The sequence below is a fragment of the Muscardinus avellanarius genome (genome assembly GCF_963383645.1).
Source record: "Muscardinus avellanarius genome assembly, chromosome: 1".
Lineage (NCBI taxonomy): Eukaryota > Metazoa > Chordata > Mammalia > Rodentia > Gliridae > Muscardinus > Muscardinus avellanarius.
In genome coordinates, this window is record NC_137786.1 from 7,401,382 (window position 1) to 7,420,741 (window position 19,360).

Genomic DNA, 19,360 nt, shown 5'->3' on the forward strand with positions numbered 1-19,360 from the left:
CTATTTTTTTTAATTTTTAATTTCTTTTTTGGTGTGTGTGTGTGTGTGTGTGTGTGTGTGTGTGTGTGTATGTTTGTGTGGTACAGGAGATGGAAACCAGGGACTTTCCCCCTCTGGGATATTCCCTAGACCTTTTTTATATTTTCTTTGGAAACAGAGTCTCACTAAATTGTTGAGAGCCTCATTAAGTAGTTGAAACTGGCTTCGAACCTATCTATTTTTCTGTCTCAGCCTCCCAAGTGCTGGGATTACAAGTGTGTGCCACGACCCCTGGCTTCTCCTTGCCTTCTTTATACCATAGAAGTTTTGTATCACGATGGGGATAAGGATTACAGAGAAAGCCCCAAGAATAACAGGGTCGGGTCAGTTTTCCATCATCTATGGCATAATTTTAACTAGTTCAGAGATTTAAATGAAGCATTTTTTAACATAAGTTTGTGAACTGAGGGTCACACCTTACACCTTTGATTTGACATTTGATTTGTTTCTTTAGAATATTATTATTGAGGTCCGGGGCCCCAGGCTGGAAGGTTCAGTGCCCTGGGTGGGGGGGGTGCATGGTCTGGCTGGCTCACCAGAAGGTCCAGGGACCTGGGCCAGAAGGTCTGGAACCCTGGGCGGGGGCCATGCGGCCTGGCTGGCTCCCTGGAAGGTCCAGTGGCCTGGGCTGGAAGGTCTGGAGCCCCGGGCAGGGCGGGGGACATGGCCCAGCCGGTTCCCCGGAAACTTCGGTGGTCTGGGCAGGAAGATCCAGTGCCCTGGGTGGAGGGCACACATCCCGGCTCGTCCTCGGGAAGGCCTGGTGCCAGGTAGGAGGCCTAGCCGGGGGTACCCAGGAACTCAGAGCTGCTGTGCTGTGCCAGGCCATGGTGCACTTAGAACAGCAGATCCTGCTCTGTGCTTTGAGGCTGTTGGACTCCGCTCTTAGAAGGGAGAAAAAAATTCATTGCTACTGAGTGCCTGATCCCATAACCTCTTCAAACCACACATACTATCTTATTTTATTCAAAAAAAAGAAAAAGAAAACAAAAGAAAACAAAAGAAAAGAAAAGAAAAGGAAAGGAAAGGAAAGGAAAGGAAAGGAAAGGAAAGGAAAGGAAAGAAAAGAAAAAAATATTGGAGATGGATCAAGATGACTGTGGTGGTGGCAGCCAGGATTCTGGAGATGCAGACAAAACATATCCAACTGAACTGGAACTTTAAGAAAAATTCCCCATGAAGGAGGACTGCTTCTTCCTTACATGCTTAAGAATCCTGAACATCATCTGTAAGGAGAGAGCTCAGCAGAGACCTAGGAGGAAGGCGGTGTTGGCAGCGGTGGCTTTGGTGGCGGTGGAGGCTTGTATTTGGGAGAGGCAGAGATCTGATCCAACCCACTCTGATCTTCTGAAGAAATTACCCCAAAGGTGGAATGCTACCGTCACGCATGCTCAAGAACATTGGACACCATAGAGCGTGGGAAAAGAGTTTGGGAAAGAATTGAAATGGTAGAGGCAGCGGCAATGGCTGTGGCCAGCACTCAGGAGAGGCAGAGATCTGATGCAATACACCTGGAACTTTTGAAGAAATAACCCCAGAGGCAGAATGCTACCACCACACACCCTCAGGAACTTGGGACAATGTGCTGGGTGAAGAGGGTGCTCAGATTGAAGCCTGCCAAGGGCTGAGACCAGTGATAGGGACAGCAAGGCCAGGATCAGAGCCTGCCCTGAGGCAAGGCCAGTGCTGAGGCTTCCAAGGCCAGGATCAGAGCCTGCTGAGGGGTGAGGCCAGTGCCAGGGCCAGTAAGGCCAGGACCAGATCCTGCCATGAGGCAAGGCTGGTGCTGGGGCCTCCGAGGCCGGGATCAGAGCCTGCAGAGGGATTAGGCTGGTGCCGGAGCCAACAAAGCTATGATCAGAGCCTGTCGTGAGGCAAGGCCAGTGATGGGACCTCTGAAACCAGAATCGAAGCCTGATGAGAGGTTAGGCCTGTGCCGGGACCAGCAAGGCCAGGATTGGAACCTGCCGTGAGGCTAGGCCAGTGCTGGGGCCTTCAAGGCCGGAATTGGAGCCTGCTGAAGGGTTCGGCCGGTGCTGGAGCCAGCGAGGCCAAGATCAGATCCTGCCATGAGGCAAGGCCAGTGCTGGGCCCTCTGAGGCTGGGATTGGAGCCTGCTGAGGCGTTAGGCCGGTGCCAGAGCCAGTGAGACCTGGATCGGAGCCTGCCGTGAGGCAAGACTGGTGCTGGGACCTCTGAGGCTGGTATTGGAGCCTGCCGAGGGATTAGGCTGGTTCTGGGGTCTCCAAGGCTGGGATTGGAGCCTGCCGAGGGGTTAGGCCAGTGCCGGGGCCAGCGAGTCCAGGATTAGAGCCTGCCATGAGGCAAGGCTGGTGCTGGGGCCTCCAAGGCCAGAATCAGAGTCTGCTGAGGAGTTAGGCCAGTGCCGGGGCCAGCGAGGCCAGGATCGGAGCCTGACATGAGGCAAGGCCAGTACTGGAGCCAGTAAGGTCAGAATCAGAGTCCTCCGGGTGGCCAGGCCAGTGCTAGGGCTGTCAAGGATCAGAACTTGCAATGCGACATACACAGAGAAATATCACCGAAAATAAAAAACCAGATGCTTTCCCTAATATGCAAAAACTAGGAAGAAATGGGTATAGGAGGAGGTCTAGTTGAAGAAAGGAAAAATCAAGGTGACCAATCAGAGGAGATGAGATGGGGGAGGATGGTATCTCTTTAAGACTCATGATGTATGTAAACAAATGTATCAAAGATAATCACCAATCAAGCATGGGATCAAGGGAGGGGGAGGGAATGGGATGGGATCGGATAAGAGCTAATTGGATGATGTCTGCTTGTATGCCCTCACAAGTCTTGTATTCTAATGTGACATATAATTACAATGCCCCAATAAAATATATATATTAAAAAATAAAAAATTAAATTAAAACAATTTAAAAATTAAAAGAGAAAGAAATTAGTACTCAATTCACACAAAAAAGAATATTATTAGACATGCATGAAGTACGTCAAAATGATTTTCCATTGTGCGTATAACTATTAGCAGCAAAGCAAACAAGAAATAAAATCCTTTAACCAGGAAAATGCATTTTTGACTTTGCCAGTCTAACCAAGTGGTTGTCAACAAATTTAAATTATATTTGTTAAGTAGTATTCCCTGTTTCCTCACATGTCTCTACTTACCCCCACATACTCTGAGCCACTTTGGCCTTCCCTACCCCTCTTGGCTTTACTTCCAGTTCATCTCCTTGTAAACTCTCAGTGTCTGACCAGGTCTGATTCCCCCACACACACTCCCTTGGTGTGGATGCCCGTGTTATAGCAGAGAAAGTGCTTTTGTCTGCCAACAGGAAATTGTATAAAATCTTCAGAATTGCATGGTTGACTGCTTATCTTTCTTGTATGTATATTTTTCAAGCTGTGGCCATTCTATACAACTTGGAGATTGCTATCATTCTAAGAAACAGATCATTGGCTTTGCAGTTTTTCTTCCTTCCCAGACGACCTTCAGCATGTTATGCAAAGCCAATACCATCCTACGAGCCATCAACTAAAGCTCGCATTTCAAAAACTGTCAATGTCTAAAAGGTTTAACTTAAATATGAAATATTTGCTACCATTAGAAAAGGGTATTTCTAATCTTTCACTGCGTTTTTCCATCTTATCAATGATCACTAGGATTTAATACATATACTCTTAGAGAGTATATAACAAAGAAAGAACTTGAGCATTCAGAAAGATTCTAAGAAATGAATTAGCTTTTCATATAAAACAATAGAGCTCCGGGATTTGACAGTCTTTTGCATTTCATTTATCAGACATGAGTTTCCCCAGAGGTGACACAAAATACTTCTTCAGAGATGATTCTCTTTCTCTACCTGACTGGGTTGCTTCACAAAGAAACCAAAACTAAAGCTAAGTAGACCAGAGTTAAGCAGCACTCGGATCCCCCTTTCCATAAAGGAGTGATTACTGCTGTCTTCAGAAATGAGGCACCTTTTATATTTAATTTCTCTAGTCCTAGACATGTAACCTACTAAATCATAAAAGGTTAAGATTTAATATCTTGGCTAGTGATAGCTGTTCCCAGAAAACAATCTTGGCTAGTGATATCTGTTTCCAGAAAACATCAGTGGCCTCCCTAACTGCTAACTGCAGTCATATATTTATTCTTGAGACTCCTACCAATCCTATGCTCTTTTGTGTAGAGCATATATTCTGTTCAGGGCTATAATGCTTCTGCATTAATTTCTGTTAATTTGAAAAACTGGTTCACCTTGTTCAGAGTTTAAAGAAGGAAGCTGGCCTGTACTTCTGTGATGAGGAGGGCTACTGATGGAGTGAATCTCTGAGTGATAATAATGATAAATACCATCTTTTATTGGAAACCTTTTATGGATATTTTAAGCATCAAAGATATTTGAAATTTTATTTCCATATGCGTACTTTCTATATGAAACCACCATATTTAAACAATGAGGAGGTTGAACCTTAGGGGACAGGTAAGGTAGAGAAGATCGAGTCTCTCATCATTTTCTGGATACCTAGCTTGGTCAAGCATTTCCAGTTTTGAAATCTAGTGCCCATTTTGTCTCCACTCTCCATGTGTCCATCTGAAGATTTGGGATAGGTAGAGTAAGATACTTCTTGGTAAAGCAAAATCTTTCTTCAGTGAGTGGTTCATGAGTTTTTCAGATATGCATGCAAAACCCAGAAAAGGTTTTACTTTGTAATTCCACACAATTTGTGAATGTTTGGAAAATGTATGATTTGATGGTCTTTTCCAAAGAATTATTTCAATTTGCTTCAAGTACAAGCAACATTCCTACTCAGAAAGATACACATTGCATGTCCTGTTATAAAATATTGCATGCTGGTAACTGATAGTGGTCAGGTGTAAGGGACTCCAGAGTTCTAACTGCTGCTGCTGTAGGTGTTATCTTAATCAACCAAGAGGAGCATTTCCTGTTTATGGGTACAACTGACTCCAGGCCTCAGTTTCAATTATACAAACTTAGTCTAGATACAATTTGTGCCAGTTAACAATTATGTTGTTGAACATTAACTGTCAATAATTGTCATAGAGTAACATTAGTATACTCTCTTCTCCAAAGGGCCTCCAAGCCCAGTTCTCATAATGTTTTCTAATTTTAAAAAAGGAATATCAAGAAACAGTGTTTTCCCCTTTTGGGGAGATTTGGAAATGGAATACAATGACGTAGTGGGGAGCAGGGAGGTGGTAAGCAAAGCATTGCATTTCCTCCTGCTCCATTTTTAACTTGGTCCCACACTTAAGGCCACCAGAGTATCTTGGACCCAAAATAATTAATAGCTTTGGGTGAATTATATATTTTCTATGTGTCTCCCAATTTCATGCATTTGTTTATTTAACTTTCTGTCTCTGATGGGCATGGTGGTGTACTTCTGTAACCCGGAATTGCAAATTTAAGGCTAACCTCAGAAACTTAGTGAGACCCTTAGCAACCTAGAGAGAATGACACTATTTCAATATAAAAAATAAAAAGAAGCTGGGTGAGGTCGCACGTGCTTGTAATCTCAGCATTTGGAAGGCTGGGACAGGAGGATCTCAGTTCGCAGACAGCCTCAGCTACTTAGCGAAGCCCTTTGAGACTCAATAACACCCTGTTTCAAAGTAAAGAATAAAAAATAGGGCTGGGGTGTAGCTCAGAGGTAAAATGCCCCTGGGTTCCGCCCCCAGTACCATGAAATAATAAATAAATAAATAAATAAGGTTGGAAGTGTAGCATGGAGGTAGAATGCCCTTGGGCTCAACTTCCAGCACCAAATAAATAAAATCTCCAAAATAGAAAATAAAATCTCATCTCCATAGATTACTCAAATGCTTGAAATAACACCATTTAAAGGGTAAGGTGATGTCTTTTGTTTTTATCCCTACCTCTTATCACAAAGGCAGAAGATTGGTGACTATCCAGCTCTCTATGAATAGGCATTTGTGCCTCTGTCTGATTATACCTTATTTACTTTCAGATTATCTCTAGATTACACAATAGGAATGAGAAAGACCTCCTAAATGCAGAATCAGAACACATCTAGGAGTGGAGAGAACTGGAAAAATGTATTATCGTGAAACACTTTCCAAAGAACTTTTTGTAATTTTGTCATTTGCAGGAAAATGGATGGATCTAGAGAACATTGTACTAAGCAAGATCAGCTAGTCTCAGACAATGATGGCCCAGGTGTTTTCAGCTATGTGTGGAAGCTAGAGAGAAACTGAGGGACAAAAAGAACTTCAGAGAGATGAGGGGAGATTCTAGTGGAATAGTAGATGTAGAGCCAGGCGTGGTGGTGCACATTTGTAATCCCAGCATTTGGGAGGCTGAGACCACAGGACTGACCACGGACCACGGTTCATGGACAGCTTCAGCTACTTAGTGAGGCCCTCTGCAACTCAGTGAGACCCTGTTTCAAAAATAACGAATACATCCGGGCATGGTGGCGCACGCTTGTAATCCCAGTGCTTGGGAGGCTGAGACAGGAGGATCGCACATGTTCAAAGCCAGCCTCAGCTACTTAGTGAGGCTCTCAGCAACTTAGTGAGACCCTGTTTCCAAATAAAATATAAAATAGGTCTGGGTATATAGCCAAGAGGTAGAAATCCTCTGGGTTCCACCACCAGTACCATATATGAAAAAATACAAAATAGGGCAGGGGGTGTATCTCAGAGGTCAAATGCCCCTGGGTTCCATCCCCAGACCGCCCCACCCCCCACAAAAACAGAATAGTACATGGAGGTTCAGGGAGAGGGGTAGGAAGGGTAAAGGGGAGACTTACCGAAGGAAACAGTTCAAATAATGCTATGTTCATAAGTGAAGTTGTCAACACTCAGTTCAATATTATGTATGGAAAGAGGAGGGCTCAGGGCGGGATTTGGAGAGAAACACTCCAAGTGCTGTGTGCAGGTATGTTCCTAACACTGAACCTCATTATGTTGTAGAATTGCAATCCACCAATGGGGAGAAAGGGAGGAAGGGCTGGAGAGGTAGAGACAGAGAGAGACAGAGAAAGAGAAAGGTGGGGGGAGAAGGAGAAGGTGGAGGAGGAGGAAGAGAGAGACAAAGAGTGATCACAAAGATTAAAGATGTCACAGATACCATCAGACAGGAGACCAAATTTCACATCCTTTCTTCCAGGAGGAAGAGAATCTGCAGGGGCAAAGGCTAGAGAAAAAAGAATTCTGGGTGAGGAGTGGACAGTGTGGGTTGGAAGCAGACAGCACTCACTTGTGACCCTTAAGACTCCCATTCCCCTTCTCTAAAATAAGGGGATTTTACCTCTTCCACTTCATCTCAGATGGTGATTTGCAATTCTACATCATAGAGCTACACACTCACATAAGCTCCACTGTTTTCAGTTTCTTGGAAATTCCAGGTTGGTGGACAACTATATTAGCACAGTAAAAGAGAGGGTGTTGTGATCCTGGGTGATGAAGGGAGACCCCGTGAGCCAAAGGGTGGCCGGCCTTTTCATCATGGCAGCCCATTTAGAGTCCTAATGTCCTTTTCTGGATGGCTGATGTGCTGCTCTCACCACCGCCCTTCTCTCAGGGAAAAGTGAGTCCTGGCCACCCACCAGAGGGCCCAGGGGCCCCTGGAGAGGCACAGAGCGGTCACATAACACGCGTGTATTGCAGAAAATCGAGCAACGCAGAGCAATTCTGAAGCAGGAGAGAGCAAAGAAAGTGAAGAAGAAACCTAGAATTTTTGTGTCTTTACTTTTAACTGAAACAGGGCCAGTAAAGCCACACGTGATGAGCAACCAATGCTCCAAGAAGGTCGTCGTGTCTTTGTGACCACCTGACAGGTCAGGGATGGAGACTGCACAAAGCATTAAAACGTTAGAATGCAGGGGGAGCTTGGCAAGATGGTGGTGGCTGTGCTCACAGTGGCGATTGCAGCCGCCGAAAAGAACATGCATTCCTAGGAGAAGCCCTGGACACCAGAGTTTGGTTTAATATCTAATTGGGACAACGTAAGGAGACATTTCCAGCTGTGACTTTCTATCTAGAATTCAGGAGAGAGAGTGGATAACGGTGGGATTAGAATCAAGATGACAAGGAGGTGCATGTCACGCAAGAAAAGTGATTTTTGGAAGAACAGCCCAGAAGAGATTAGAGAAAAGATAATTTCAGCTGCACATGCTGGAAACTTTTAACAACATATTTGTAAGAAAAATGACCTGGGCGTGGTGGATGGAGCAGAGCAGCGCCAGGCCGGAAGCCAAGTCGCTTGTTTCAAGAAGCCCACCGCCAGGTGGGAAGCCGAGCCGCGCATCCCGGAAAGCCCAGTGTCAGACGGGAAGCTGAGCAGCACGACCCAGGGAGCTCAGTGCCTCTGGGCTGCGCTGGGGCCTGTAGTGCACTAGGAACAGCAGATCCTATTCTATGTAGTGAGGCTATGGCCTCTGCTCTTGGAAGGGAGATAAAATTCATTGCTTCTGAATGCTCGATCCCACAACCTCTTCAAAACACACATACTGTCTTCTCTTATTAAAAAAAAAAAGAAAAAATATTGGAGAGGGGTAAAGATGACCGTGGCAGCAGCCAGGATTTGGGACATGCAGACAAATCCTATCCAGTTCGCCTGTAACTTTTGGAAAATGGTTTGGGGGGTTTCAGAGGAGGCCCCACATGGCCAGGATGGGCCACCATGCTGTGTGTTCTGGGAGTCATTAGGCCTCATGGCCGCTGTGCTCCTCTGCACAGAGCGGAAGGCCAGGGTACATGTGGAACAGCAGTGCCTACTCTCCGTAGTGAAGCAGTGGACCTCTGTCTTTGGAGGGAAGACAATATTCATTGCCACTATGTATTTGGGGGTCCCAGCTTTTGCAAAAGACATGTACTACTCTCTCATATTAAAAAAAATATATCAAAGAATGCCAGGTGTGGTGGCGCACACTTGTTATTCCCATGCTTGGGAGGTGGAGACAGGAGGATCGCGCAGGTTCGGAGCCAGGCTCGCCAGCTTGAGAGACCCTGATCCACAAAAAAAAAATGTGTGTGTGTGTGTGTGTGTGTGTGTGTGTGTGTGTGTGTGTGTGAGTCCCTGGGAGTAGAGCCCGGAGAAGGAAGGGTTTCCAGGAACCCCATTACCACCAAATAAAAGGAAGAAAAAAGGGAACATCTGTAGACGACCTGCTCATAGTAGCAGAGAACAGATCCCAATGCACAGCAAGACAGCAAGGCCAATGCTGGGCCTCTGAGACCAGGATAGGAGCCTACTGGGTGGCTAGGCCAGTGCCAGGGCAAGTGAGGCTGGGATCGGAGCCTGCCATGAGGCAAGGCTTGTGCTGGGGCCTCCAAGGCTGGGATCAGAGCCTACCAAGGGGTGAGGCCAGTGCTGGGGCCAGCGAGGCCAGGATCAGAGCCTGCCATGAGGCTTGGCCGGTGCTGTGGCCTCCGAGGCCAGGATCGGAGCCTGCCAAGGAGTGAGGCTAGTTCCAGGGCCAGCAAGGCCGAGATTGGAGCCTCCATGAGGCAAGGCCGGTGCTGGGGCTTTGGAGGCCAGGATTGGAGCCTGCCAAGGGGTAAGGCCGGTGCCGGGGCCAGTGAGGCCAGGATCAGAGTCTGCCATGAGCAAGGCCAGTGCTGGGGCCTCGGAGGCCTGGATCAGAGCCTGCTGATGAGAGAGGCCAGTGTCGGGGCCAAGGAGGCTGGGATTGGAGCCTACCATGTGGTGAGACCGGTGCTGTGGTCAGCAAGGCTGGAATTGGTGCCTGCCATCTGGTGATGCCATAGCTGGAGCCAGCGAGGCCGGGATAGGAACTTGCCTAAAGGCAAGGCTGGTGCTGTGGCCTCCAAGGCTGGGATCAGAGCCTGCCAAGAGGCAAGGCCAGTGCTGGAGCCAGCAAGGCCGGGATCAGAGTCTACCGGGTGGCTAGGCTGGTGCAGGGGACTTCACGAGTGGGATCAAAACTTGCAATGCAGCATACACAGAGAAATATAACAGAAAAAAAAAATCAGATGCTCTCCCTAATATGTAAAAACTAGGAAGAAATGGGTAATAGGAGGGAATCTAGTGGAAGAAGGGGCCCTATGAAGGAGCAATTAAGGTGACTAATTAGAGAGGATGGAATGGGGGAAGATGAAATCTCTTTAAAACACATGATGTATGTAAACAAATATATCAATGTTAAACACTAAATCAATTCTGGGATTGAGGGAGGGGGAGGGAGTGGGATGGGGATTGGATAAAGGCTAATTGGATGATGTGTACTTGGATATCTTCACAAATCTTGTATTCCATTGTGATGTTTGACTACAATGCACTAATAAAAATATATTTTAAAAAAGTTATAATGTAGAAAGCTTGGTGTGCTCTGGAATACAACTCTTAAAAATACAGCGCTTCTTCAAACCAGAAAGACTTGAAGGCCCCGGGTATTGTATGAGGAATGCACTCATAAAGAATGATTGGAAGCTTCATTTGCTTTGCCATGCCTTTAGTAGCTGAAGTCTTAAGATCTCTGCAGCTCCCAGCACCATGTTTACCACGGCAGTCTCCTTCCTTCTTGCTGGGTTCCCGCTGCGACGGCAGGAGACAAGAACTTCTGAGACAGACACCAAGCAGATTCATGACAGAAAAGCAACTTCTGACTGCTTGATTTTTTTTTTTTGCTGTGTGTGTGTGTGGTACTGGGGATATAACCCAGGGGCATTGCACCTCTGAGCTACATCCCCAGTCCTATTTTTTAGTCTTTTTACTTTTTTGGAACAGGGTCTCACTGAGTTGCGAAGGGCCTTGCTAGGTAGCTGAGGCTGTCCATGAACTGTGATTCTCCAGTCTCTACCTCCTGAATGCTGGGATTACAAGCATGTGCCACCATGCCAAGCTCTGACTGCTTGGTTTTATAAACAAAGTCATATCTACTCTAAGAAACAAGACTAATTTTGAAAAAATAGAATTGTTTCCAATAGTAAGGACAATCTGTTCTTATATTGAATATCTCCAGTTATGCTGCCAGCCCATTCAATCATTTCTCTTCAGGTATCCTTACACACTGGGCCTGAAGAGACAGTTTAATCTGAGAATTACACTAGATGTTTCAGATAGGTCCAGAAAGATGTTTTAAGTCACATTTCAACTTTATTATTTTAGGAGGAAAAGAAGATCCTAAAAGGAGGACTAGGATACATGAGCATTGTGTGGGAAATCTAAATATCAGAATATATATTAACACATATAAATATAGGCATAAGTATTTAAAAAGAAAAATAAGAAGTATATTATTGTGATTTCAAAGTTTCATAAAATTATAAAAAGTTGAATATAGCATTTATTTATTCTACTTACCTGTCAAATTAACATCTACATAAATGTTCTTCATTGATTGCCTAAAATTTTATATTTAATTAAGTAGTTTGATTATACTGTTTAACTCACTGAAAATGTGAAAGTTTTTTTTGTGTGTGTGTGGTACTGTGGTTCCTGGAAGCCCTTCTACCTCTGGGCTACACTCCCAGAACTATTTTATATATATATTTTTATTTGGAAACAGGGTCTTTTAAGCCAGCGAGGCTGGCTCTGAGCCTGCGCGATCCTCTTGTCTCCGCCTCCCAAGCGCGGGGATTACAAGTGTGCGCCACAACACCCGGCAAGTTTTCAGTTTTTAGTGACAGTATTTATATATATAAACACATGTGCATAAAGTAATCATATGTATGATTATATTTATCTGTGTGTATACTAGATATGTAAATACACATGCATATGTATTTGATACAATTTAGATAGAGAATGTCCCCTGGAATAGCTCATGTAAAGGCTAAAATGTTCTGAAGTGAAATAATTGAATCATGCGGTTCTGGTCTCATCAGTAGATAGATCCATTGAGGAATTAATACTTTGAGTGGATTGGTTGGCTGGTGGCATAGAAAGGTGGAGATTGGCTGGTGGAGACGACCCCTGGGCTGTGTATGTCCAGGAGCCTCTCGTTCTGTCTCTGCCTCTGGCCTACACTGTGGTATTTTCTGCCTGGGATCTGACCCTCTGGACTGAAACCTCTGAAATAAACCCTTTCTCCTCTAAATTGTTCTTATTTTGTTTTTGGCCACAGCAACAAAACCAGCTGACTAAGACATATCATTCTTTTTTTAAATGAAGTCAGGAATATGTGGCTGGCTCTCCCTCCGTAGTGGCTTCCTTAGGTCAAGTGTCTTTTAGTCACGTTCATGCTGACAGATTGTCCGCAGTTCATCGAAACAAATCCTTGTCTTAGGCCAGGAAGAATGGAGTGCTAGACCAGAGAAAGGGTATGGTAACAAGCCCATCATTAATACGAGCTCATACCATGCCTTTTAACTAGAAAATGATGGGCTTTCCTTGACACACTTCCTACTGCCCACAAGGATATGTTTACACGGTCTTTACTGCATCATTACAAATCTGTACAGTCCTGTCCTCGTCACCGTCCAAGAGGCTTGAAGATCTGAAGGTCCAAAAAGAGTGCTATGCAGGTTACCCAGAAGGTCACCCACACCGTGATAAAATTTATTCCTTTGGGTGATTTAGCACATTTAGGCTACACACACACACACACACACACACACACACACACACACACAGATACTCTTGGAGGTTTTTCTAAATGGTAGGCTTTATTTCAACGCTCACATACAATTGAACGAGAGACAAACTATTTACATAAAGCATAGGTACAAAAAATATAATACAATTTATACTGTACATAATCAAGATTCTCTTATGTTGTCCCCCAAGATGTTGGCAGATAGAGATGATAAGGGAGAGGAGGGAGGCGGCTGCATTCTTCATGAGTGCCTTGCTTATAAAAGGATGAGTGGGCTGAGACATGGAAATGGGCAGTGCACCCAGGACAGTGGCAGAGAAGGACATCTTCACTGCAGTAGCAACAGCTATTCTTGTAAATGTGCTTGCGTATTTCGATAGAAATGGAGCCTGAAACAAGCGGGGTTGGCTCTTCCTCATTGGCTGGGGAGCACCCCGTCCACTTCCTTTGTGAATTTCCATAGTTGATCCGAGGGAAGGGAGAATGAGCTCCCTACCTGGGTTACAATTCATATCTTAAACCATTTTCTGAAAACAATGTTATGTTGAGTGTCATTAAGCAGTAATCTGAGGCACAGATCTGGACAGTTTTCAAGGAGAATGTATGACCAGTATATTGATGAACAGAAAACAAAAAGAAGTGCTCACTGAAAACTAATACTGGGCAGGCCTAACAAGAGGAGTCAGAAGGGAGCCTTGACAGCCAAATTTAGACTGAAAAAACTGTGGGGTTCCCAGAATATCTGGGAGGAAACAGCCAACAATCCACAAACATTTCAACAGAGTAACCAGTGTCCCATTTTCTCATTCAAATGAAGGAGAAATGTCAAACCATTTCTTGCAAAACCTCCATAATGATTAGTGTATACTGCCTCTTAAAATTAAATTTAAAAACAATAACAATCTATCTGCAGGTTCACCAAGGACTCGGTTGGTTGGGTTTGGAGAAGTTTCAATGAAAACCATGAAGTAATCACAAGTAAATTTATTTTGTATCACAAAACTGGCAACAGCAAATGAGCACAACGAGGCATCACATGTTTAACAGCATCGGGTCAAGTGGCATACTACACGGGGTCACCACACGTTTGAAGAACCTGCACTGGACCACGCTTGTGCACATCTCTGTTGTTTTGGGCAGATGTGGTCAGTGGTGGCTGTAGTAGGTGCTGGGGATGAAAGGCCCCTGCTGTGCTTTCTTTTAAAGTACAGAAGTTCAAACTTGATTTTAGATCACAATCATAGCCTAAGGGAAAACAACCAACTTGAGCAGAGGAACCACTCACTTTTAAAATCCAAATGAACACTTAGAGCTTTTGTAAACTCAGGAATAGCATTGACATTGAACTAAAAAACTAAAACAAATAAGGAGACGTTCTAGGCGGCTCTCGATACACATGCACCACATCTATGCCACCTGTTGGCTGCCTCTGCCTGGCTGTCTTCCCTGTACTTGGCTGAAAAGGAAAAGAAAGAAGCCCTCTAACCCACAGGCATCACACTGACACTCCAATTACGGAACAGACACTCGGGTGTTTTTCGGAAGATGTAAAATTCAGAGTGATGTCATTTTCAGGGAGGCTGACACTGGTTTCACTCCATTCCCAACACACCATCGACCAATGAGAGCAAGACCCCATAGGAAGATGAAGTGCTTCCTTGTTATCTTTCTATTCCTGAGTTCAGAGGCATGCAAGGATGCTTTTCTTAAAGTGTTTCCAACCAATCCTCTGCTTCTAATTGGAACCGATAACATCCAGGTGTAAGTCATCTTAAACAAGGCACTAGAAACATTTTACAAGAAAAAAACAAAAAACAAAAAACAATCTACACGCATAAGAACGGGAGGGCAAGTACCAGCACTCGCCTTTTAGCATCGTGACAGAAGTTTCTATTTTCCAGAATCCAGATTTTGCTGCCCTTGGACCGATTGACATTGAATTGTCAAAAGCTGAGAAAGAAGAGGGATCTGTTTGAATGACTGGTCTGTACTCCTGACCAAATATGAAGAAGTAGAAGAAACATTCTGGTCGAATGTTTTAAAATATAGTAAAATATAGTTCACTATATTTTAGTTTAAGAAATGGCATGAAAGGATTTTTTCCACCTCACTCTTTTTTATCCAGACCTGAAACTGTCTTTAACTAATTACCTCCATTGTCTACACAGGAAAACAGACCTGCTTGGGCAAAAATTGATCTTGACTCCAGCCATGGGTAAAAAGCTTGAATGGTTTCTATGGAAGAAATATTATTATCTTTCAGAAAGACCACATTCTGAGAAAGCCCCCACTAGAATCTGCACAATCTGTGCCAGGATCTGAATTTGGTTTCAATGGGGCTCTATGTACCTTGCAATATATAGAGCATTTTAAAATAGAGCATCCATTCCTGATTTTCTGTACATGTACTAGATCTCTAATAAAAGAGACAACTGAATAAGAAACAGTGATTTGACAGCTAAAAATGCATATTATGAATTTTTAATATAAGTCCATAAAGAAGAGTCATTTTTGAGATTGCTACCATAGTCCAACATTACATCTTATTCTTTACTTTTCTGTTTCTAAGAGGGAAAAGAAACAAAGATAAAAAACAGTATTTTCCTTTGTTTTATCTGCTGTTACCAGAAGACCTGAATGTCTTGGCTCAGTACGTGTAGAGTTAAGAAATATCATTTCATAATCAATTTTAATTAATAGCCATGATAAGAAAGAACAGGAATACATTTCACAATGGTCCTTAGGATCCAAATACTTAATCTTACATGGTAGTACATTTCCTTTTGTGTATTTGTTTTCCCATTGCCCAGATAAGCACTGTGCTCAGAATGGCTTCTAGTGCTATAATAGATAATCATACCTAATCACAGATAATAATAGGTAATCAGTTATTGGCAATGGCATGTCACCATAAGTCTCCCTAAGATAGGATGAATGGATGTGCTTGGCACGGCTAATGCCATCTGTGAACTCCAGCTTGCTAGACACCATCATTAAACAGAAAGGCAGAGCTTGACTATAAGTTGATGTTATGTTATTATTTTAATTTGATACCTCTATAAAAATTGATAACTGGAGTCAGGGGATGTAGATACAGTTCCGTCTCTTGGAAAATGGTTGCTTTAATGATGATGGCAGTTCATTGTATCAAACACTGGTGCCTATTGCCTCCAGTAAGGGGCTCCAGAACCATAATTTGAAACAGAAATTTGATTTACGCCAAAATGTCACTCAAAACAAGAACCTCTCATTAAAGTGTAAATGACATTTTGAAGCTACAAGAAGTTGCTGATTCTGGAGCAAAGCTGAACAGCTAAGTGGTTTGACAAGGGTGATCTATTATAAAACAAAACAAAAACAGCAGAGAAGCTTAAGGATATTTGTAAATGCAAGCGCTATTAAGGCTGATGTATTTTTTAGGTTAAACTTTCTTGTGGCATTTAATTAAACGCTAGTGAATCCCTCACATTGGCATCTTGGGGACATCGAGTGGCTTTACTTCGAGTGGCTTTTGCTGAGACTTTGTCAACAACTCTGAAGGCAAGACCTATCAATTGTACCAACAATTTGGTGGAAATATTCACTGAACCAGACTTTCGCTCTGATGATTTGCATCCTTATGCAGGTAAATAAAAACACCTGCACCCAAAAACCCCATGTTCTCAGCAGTTGATCCTAGAAGAGTCTGAAGTTTAGATCCAAGAACTGTGTGTGTGGGGTGTCCTGAGCTCTGCAGGGACCACCAATATCAAGTGAACAGTCCCTCATCTCTCTGTCTCCTACTTTCTGATTCCCACACTGGCTTCATATTTCTCTGGCATCACCCATGAGTCAATGGGGCCAGCCTCCTGGTTCACCCCAGACCACCACAAGGACTGGCCCTAGGGACACATGCATCTCTTTGGCAGAGACCCCTCAAGCCCATGCACTGTTTGCAATTCCTCTTCAATTCATCTCTGCCCACTCCTCCATGCACACAAGAAAGCATCTTCTCTTCCATTACTGTTACTGCTAATTCTAGTTAGGATCTCCTGAATAGGCTTAGTGAGACATCCCTATGGGTGTGGGGAAGTTTTCAGAGGCATACAGGCAATTTTAAAAGACAGGATCATGGAAATATGCTCAGAGTGGTGTGGAAAGTTTTAAAGGAAACAGTCAGGAGTCTGGAGTGTGGTTCTGTGTGGTTCTCTGACCCAGCACCCACAGAGCTTTTGCAAATTATGGATCTTGGTCATTCATAGATAATATACCTTTGAGGCTCACCAAAGTCCCCCAAAGGTATCTGGGAAGGCCTTCCACTGTGCATTAAACAGGAGTCCTGCTTTCCTTTCTGCAGACTGTCAGGGCGTTGCAGGATGGATGGTAACTAAACTGGTCTAGGGAAAGGACCCAGAACCACACTGGGACTCACTTGCAAAGAATTTAAACGTGTGACAAAAGCCAGCTTCCTAATGAAAAGCAGCCAAACTCCAACTGGACACCCAAATACCCCTGAAATTAAATTGCGATGGATGTCATTTGACATCAGGTTTAGACAGGTGCAACTTAAAAAATATGGTGCTGCTTGTATCAAAAAGGAAGAAGAATGCCGGGCGTGGTGGTGCACACTTGTGATCCCAGTACTTGGGAGGCTGAGACAGGAGGATCCAGGTTCAAGGACAGCCTCAGCTACTTAGTGAAATCCTTTGCAACTCAGTGAGATCCTGTTTCAAAATAAAGAATAAAAATTAGGCCTGGGGCATAACTCAGAGGTAGAATGCCTCTGGGTTCCAACCCCAGTAATAAAAAAAAAAAAAAAAAAAAGAGGAAGGAAAGAATAAAGAGAGAATTTTAAAAAGCCAACTAGGGATTTAAAATGTGACCCCCAAGGTTTCAGCAGGAATCCCACATGTCCAAACCTGAAGAAGAGATTGCAGTGCAGATGGCGAATACCACTTTGCAAGCTGCCATAAGAGGGTGGATGGGATAAGGTGTGCACTATGGAACCCTTACTATACTCATGAGGTACAGCAGTACACTGACGAGAAAGAAAGGGTTAGCATGCTTTGGCTCAAATTAGTCTATACTAATTGCTATTCTATTAAGTACAACAGTGAAAGTTGAAGGGTGGTGGTCCTCGTGATTTTTCTTTGAACAGTGTCAAGGAAAAAAAACCCTGAATTTTCTCGGCACTAATCTAGCTCTCAAATCCAGTGATAATTCTTGAAATATTAGTTGCCTCTTTCCCAGGGGAAATAAGGCGACTATCAAATGGAGAAAATACTCAACAGAGGGTGATTTAAAAAATAAAGCTAAAATGTGCTACAGTGTAAGTTTTTTCTTTAAAGAAAGTAATGAGTTGAAGCGTTCATTCAAAAATCTGACCCAGAAACAATTAGGAAACCATCTGCTAAATTCCACCTGCTGAGTGCGGGTTTTGAGTATGTGTGTACAGCAGGGGAATCGTACACAGGGTGCAAGGAATGTATAAAATGCACACAAAGTCTGAGTGGTGAAACCCTGCACCTCATTTATTTCCAGTCTCACATAACTCCCAGAGCCTACCTGCCATTTTAATTTTAACATAGAGTCATTTCTGCAAATTTGGGTATTTGAGAACATTTCATTTAAAAATAGTCATTATTAATTAAAGGAATTTTTTCAAACATTTTCTAAAATTGCTATTTTAGGTTGGATAGGGCGAAAACACATAAACTAATAAAACCGTGTTCCTTTCTACCCATACTCTGCATCTTCCTGGGTCTTAAGGGTCATATATGAATAAGAACATGTATTAAAATCTATGACTCCTTTACCACAATGGCTGGAGGCATCAAATAAACATTTTCAATTTTGTTCTTACTTTCAGTAATTATTTAACCAACGGCCACATGCTAGATGTCAGTTGTTTGCAATTAATTTATCTTTCTGGTATTTCCCTGGGGACCTCTACAGATGGCCACTTAACACTGTGAAATGCTGATTACTGATCAAGGCTGAGACCGCAGTGACCATTAGCCCTCGCTTCCAGGCACCCTGGCTTCTCGGGCCGCACCTTGAGCCACCATTGCCTTCTGGGGGGGGAGAAGTGGGGCTGAGTGGGGCTGGGTGGACAGAAGGTGCGACTGAGATAAGGAAAAGGCACTGGAGCTGAAGGTTTCTCAGGCAGCAGGTGACAGCGTGCACTAGGGGTATCACAGCAGTGGAGATGGGGACCAGCTCCGAGAGCCAGCTCTCCACAACATTAATGCTTTTGGAAGGGGCAGGTTGGTGCACATCAGTTATAACATAGAGAAAAAGCAAAAAGATACTGTCATTAAAGGTAAGTACTTTAAACACTTTGGGTAACATAGAAAAAAAAAAGTTGTTTTCAGTTATATTTCAGTACTTTCAATACTTCTAATTGGCAGTCAGCATCATAAGTGTTCAAAATGTTTCTTTGCAGGGAAAGAGGAGATGTGGAGTCTGTTTAATGCTAAACAGGTAGTCACTCTACAGACTGGCTCTTCGGTATATCACCATGGACCTGACAGGTGGCTTCCAGGCCAACAGTGTGGAAAGGAGCTCCCTGGAAGGACACCAAGTCCAAAAGTCAAGGTGCAGACATGGAAAGTCCCCTTCTCAGGGACAAATGACAGAGGCACCTCTTCCAGACCACAGCGGAGTCTCAATACGCCACCACCTCTGCAGGCGCAGTGCAGGCGGTCTCTCCTGGCTTCCCTGGGCAGGAATCAATTTGAATCCAAACTCAAGCTGCTTCTGAAACTCCCCAGTGCTATCCAGATCGGACAATTGGGAGATTCATGGTGAACATTTG